General features: G+C 36.0%; 1 long non-coding RNA gene across 1 annotated transcript; it reads right to left on the reverse strand.

Moving 5' to 3' along the window:
* Positions 1–397: 397 nt before the first annotated feature.
* On the reverse strand, positions 398–5,295 carry LOC120371375. The gene is made up of 3 exons (XR_005584314.1): positions 5,218–5,295; positions 3,766–3,870; positions 398–1,015 (listed from the first exon to the last, which is right to left on the reverse strand). It is a non-coding gene; the product is annotated as an uncharacterized LOC120371375 (long non-coding RNA).
* Between the last annotated feature and the right edge of the window lie 578 nt (positions 5,296–5,873).

Below are 5,873 nucleotides of genomic sequence, written 5' to 3' on the forward strand. Positions count from 1 at the left end.
AACAAAGATAATCAACAAAGGCTAAGGAATACAGACACACGTCAGTATGTGACAAGTTGTGATAGCTTCAAAGCACAGGATCAATACTAAATCCTTCTCCTTTGTCACATTCTCTAGAATATTCCCTCTTAGTCCTCAAACTTGCTCATGCTAAAATCAATTAGTTAAGCCAGTGGTTTTCAACCTTTTTTCATTTGTGGATCCCTAAAGTATTTCAAATGGAAGTACAGACTCCTTTGGTACTCTTAGACATAGTCTGCAGGCCTCCATGGGTCCGCTAACCACAAGCTGAAAACAACTGGGTTAAGCTATTCACTGCAGAGGAACCAAAAATTGGCCCAATGCACATTTTGTCTAATTCACTCAAAGGTGAACTTCATGTCCATGCATGTGACAAACCAGGAGACTGAGTCTTTCTGCATTACATCTCATTCCTCTATTTTATATGCTGGCTTTGGCTACTTTTTCAAATACCATCTGCACACTTGAACCTATGTTTGTAGATCTTCCCTGTAGAATTAATTTACAAAGCAGTTTAGAAAATATTAGACTCATTAATGATACTTGTGAAACTGTAGTCATTAGTAGTAGCATCCCTTCCCCTCTTTAATACCGACATCCTTTTGGTCAGTAAAACATGCCCACTGTAACTTAAAACAATTTCTTATAAGAAAACAGTTCTATCTAAACCACAATTGCTAGTCTCACACCTACCAAGTCAGATTCTATTTTAAAATGCCCTCTGAAAACCCAAGAAAACTACACTCTGCCAAATTACAGTGTGCCATGAAGTATCCCAATCATGAAAAAACAAAGAACAAAAAGTACCAAAGAAGAGAAAAACTCTTCAAAGTTCTCTCCTGGTGCTTCCACCTGATCATTCTCTGAGAAGATTTCGTTCTTCCCAGAAATCCCACAGGTTTAGAAGGATCTGCTGGAGTCCAGTTCCATCAAAGTCTGTGATTCTGCACTGGCTCTAGAGCTCCTACTTCCTCAGTTCCCTGGCAACACAGCCCTGAAAGTATGAACATGCGAGTCAACTATGATGTAGAGATTATTACAAATATGATTGTCAAATGTCTCAGATTTATCCATAGTGCACATACTTGCATCTCAGTTAGTTAATCAGCAAACATTGGTGAATTATAGTACAGTAGGTAGACATGTGACCTATCATTTTACTCTTCAGTTCTAATGCTCAAACTGACACTACTGCAAGTGTGACACATGATTTCAATTCATGGCTGTCCTTCTGCAAGTGACAGCAGATAAAACACTTGCAAGCATCTAGTTTACTCTTCTGTCTTGTCTATATTTGCCTTCTGAAGCATCCTCTATTGCAGGATACCATACTACTAAATCTGGACCCCCAAATTTATTTTTGACACCTTGAAAATGCTCTTCCCATATTTTTACAGATTTAGTAGTGTCCTTCAACTAGCTCTTTTAAAAAGTGTGACTACTGTTCAAGATGTACTTGATGTCACATTCTGCAATTTGCAAAAGACAATAACACTCCCTTCTATGATGACTAATAGAACATAAGCAAAACACTAAGAAGAAGAGACAAATAGTTCATTATACTAATTGTTCTAAAGCAAATGAGGTGGAATGACTTCTTAATGGAACCCTGTTCTCATAGGTTAGACACTTGCCCATTACAAACCAATACAGAAGAAGCTACTTTGGGTGTATGTGATTCAAATACTTTATTTAAAGAGACTGTTAACATCAGCCACCACAAAGTTTAAGCTGATCTAACATAACTCTGAAGTCTACAACCAATTCCAAGCCCCTACATAATAAAAATATCCTGAAACATGCAACTTTGAGGAAATTTGGGGAGATAATAGAGATTGTTGCATTAAACAGGTTTTTGAGCTATTGCTATCAGAAAAAGAATAGGAAATGTGATTGTATCATAAATTTGAGTACTGTAGCTATCTAGTGTACATCCCAGTAGCAAGGTTGGGAAAGGCAAACGTTCAGAGCATAATAATGCAGGAAAGGAAAGTTCTACTAGATTTAAAAACTATTTTCTTCTTTAATTTCCAAATGATATGGAGGGTGTATGAAAAAGTGCAATTATATTTGTTTGTTTCCACTCCAACCCAGGGACAAGGTTTTTTCTCATTAACAGCAGTTCAGATCAGTTTCAGGGAGAGCATGTGTCTCAGGAACAGGTAGATTTATTTTTCACCTGAGTAAATAATTCTGAAGAATTATACATCTTTCATTACAGAACAATAACTAACATTCCTTTCCTCCAACCAAGTCATATTCATAGATTCCAAGGCCAGAAGGGACCATTGTGGTCATTTTAGTCTAACCTCCTGTATAACACATGCCACAGAACTTTCCCAAAATAGTTTCTAGAGCATATATTTTAGAAAAACATCAAATCTTGATTTAAAAATTGTCAGTGATGGAGAATCCACTACAACCCTGGTAAACAGTTCTAATAGTTACCAGTAATTATCTAACTTTAAAATATTTTGCCTTATTTCCAGTCTGAATTTGTTTAGCTTCAACTTCCAGCCCTTGGATCTTATTATACTTTGTTCTCCATGTAGGTGCTGAGAGATTGTAATCAACTCACCCCTTAACCTTCTCTTTGTTAAACTAAACCAATTGAGGTCCTTGAGTCTACCACTGAGAGTCATGTTTTCTAATCCTTTAATCACTCTCATGCTCTTCTCTGAACCGTCTCCAATTTTTCAACATCTTTCTTGAATTGTGGACACTAGAACTGGACACACTAGTCCAGCAGCAGTTGCACCAGAGCTAAATACAGAGATAAAAGAGTCTCTCTATTCCTACCTGTTTACACATCCAAGGATTGGATTATCCATTTGGCCAAAGCATTTGCACAAGGATCTTATGTTCAGCTATCTGCCATGACTCCCAAAACTTTTTCCAGAGTCATTGCTTCCCAGGATAGAGTCCTCCATCCTGTAACTATGGGCTATATCCTTTGTTCCTTTATTTAATTTATTTATTTATATTTAGCCACATTAAAATGCATTATTGTTTGCTTATGCCCAGTTTACCAAACAATCCCTGTATACTCTGGATCAGTAACCTGTCCTTTTAATTATTTACCACTCTTCCAATTTTTGTGTCATCTGCAAACTTTATGAGAAAGTATTTTATGTTTTCTCCCAGGCCATTGATAAAAATGTTAAATAGCATAGGAGAAAGAACCAATCCCTATGGGGCCCCACTAGAAACCCAACCACTGAATGATGATTCTTCATTTCCAATTATATTTTGAGACCTGTCGAATATCCAGTTTTTAATCTATTTAACGTGTGCCGTGTTAATTTTGTATCATTCTAGGTTTTTTAATCAAAATGTTGTGTGGTTCCAAGTCAAATGCCTTACAGAAGTCTAAGTATATCATATCAACACCATGATAATCTCATCAACAAAAGATATTAAGTTAGTTTGACAGGATCTATTTTCCATAAACCCCTATTGATTGGCATTAATTATATTACACTCCTTTAATTCTTTGTTAATCAAGTCCCATATCTGCCACTTTCTCTCTCATAACAAACAAAAAAAGGAATGTTATCAACACTCAAGTGTGAGAACCATTGGATGCTATTTTCCAGGTTGGTCTATCTCCTTGATTGGATGGGAAAAGTAACCCATTGCACACTGGGAGCTATTTGCAACTATGTTATAATTGCTAGGATGACTATGTTCTCAAATCCGTAGCTCAAAGATGTAAAGTAAATATGGGTAGTGATTATACGTTACCCATTAGAATCGGCTTCCATGAGAAGAGGGAATGCTGACTAGAACACTAGGGTTTTCGATGCTCCTGGTGAAAACTGGCATCGTTAACTTTCTTCTGGTAACCTGCTACAAGAAAAAGCCAAAAGCCAATTTTCAGAGATGAAAACCAAACCACTTTAAAAATCTCATCTCAATGATATGTTTATAAAACCAAAATACATTTCTCGAACATGTATTGTAACTCAGCATAGCTTGTTACGTTGTGTTAGTCTATAATGGGTGAAATTTACATCAGAGAAAGAGTAGGCACAAGGCTTATGCAACAAATAAGGAGCTAAATGATACATAGTCATGTACAGAGAGCATGAATGACGACTGAACTCTCACAATATACCTGCCTTTGTGCGCTTTGCTGAAAGAAACCTATCTACCATGGAAGGATGAAGGGCTGTGTGTAGCTTGGAGGAGTTAAACCTTTGATTCCAGTGTGTCTAACACCTACGTATTTTAGTCTTGATATTTGGGCCTCTTGCCTTTTCTGGTTAAAACTGACCATACTAAGAGCATGAAAGAAGGAATGTACTGGAGTGTGACTGTACATTGAAATAGCCAATAAATGGTACAGAGCCAGAGTCAAAGCCCATTGAGATCACTTGAAAGACTCTTGACTTCAGTGGGCTTACAATCAAGCTGATAGTGTCAATGGGGTCTTGGGAAATATCCATAATCAAATATTTTTCCAATACATATACTCTTATACCCTAATCAGATGCTTACATTATTGACAAATTCTTAACTCCAAGAAAACCATAATTTTATTTTAAATACTTTTATGTCAGATATTTAAAATCATGTGCACAGTTTTGGGGCATGTAACTTCTGTGCTCATGAAAATTCATATTTGCATCCATGCATACAAAATAGGTGGATTAATATTATGTCATGATGTTAAACTCTGATCACAGAAATGGGTGCACACACAATGCACACATATTTGCATGCCCAAGTAGTGTAATGGTGAGAACACAACTGTTTTGGGTAAGTGCAAAATTACTAGTTCAATACATAACTGTGCAAAAAAGGTACACAATTATCTGCACATGGACAGTTAAGAAAATCAGACCCTTATCTGCCTGATTTGTGAACATATACATGTTGTGTGTTCACATACATCCAAGCTTTGGGGGACATTAAACACTCAAAAAGTGCATATTCTGATATGTGTGCTTACCTATGTAGTATACACATTTAGAGGCCATGTTAAAATTTGACCAATAAATCTAAGTTCACAACATGGTATTTCCAGCATGCAAGCCTTCAAAAATCAAAAGTCATGCCCCCCAAAGTCATAAGATTAGATTTAAAATGATGGGATTAAAAAAATTAAATTCTTTTTACTTTCTTTCTGGATTCCAAGCCTTTAGGTCTCATGTTACAAGATTTTATCCACAACTGTATGACCTATAAACTTACCTTGTGTTTTTAATGAAATCTGAAATTCTCAGGCATTCACTTGTCTCCAGGAGCTGAGGCTTTAAAAAAACCCCATAAAATATCATGAGACTTGCAATAAAAGTGTGATCGTTGACAAAGTGCACTGGAAAGGCTATATGGTGCCTGGAAAAAGAAAATACGAAGGAAATATCAAGAACAGCAAGAAAGAAAGGGAGGAAAAAACAAATGAAAATATTCTTACAGATTTAGAGCAAAGACTGCACAAGAACATCAATATTTCCTCCGACTGACTTCAGCCCATTAATCTCAAACACTTAAAAATCCCATGCTGTAAACAATACAGTGCAATGAAAGTTACAATATTTAGGACTTCATTTGTTTAAGTAAAGCATCAGAAAAAGAGGTCTTTCTCAAAATAAGTCAGTAGTTAAAACAGAAGAAAGATAAAATTATTTAGAAAAAAAATACTGTGAATCATCTCGGCAAGAAATGACACTCCTTTCAGTTTTTCTTTTTTTTCCCACTTGAAGTCCAATGTTTTTTAATCTAACAGATAAGAGAACCTGAAGGATTTAGGCTTTAGAGTACCACTGTCTTCAAGACTGAAAGTCTAGTTTTGGGAGCTGACATTGCTTCACATCTTGATTTAAGCACAAATTCTACTCTCTCTAATC

Source organism: Mauremys reevesii, linkage group 9 (genome assembly GCF_016161935.1).
Source record: "Mauremys reevesii isolate NIE-2019 linkage group 9, ASM1616193v1, whole genome shotgun sequence".
NCBI classification, from domain to species: domain Eukaryota; kingdom Metazoa; phylum Chordata; order Testudines; family Geoemydidae; genus Mauremys; species Mauremys reevesii.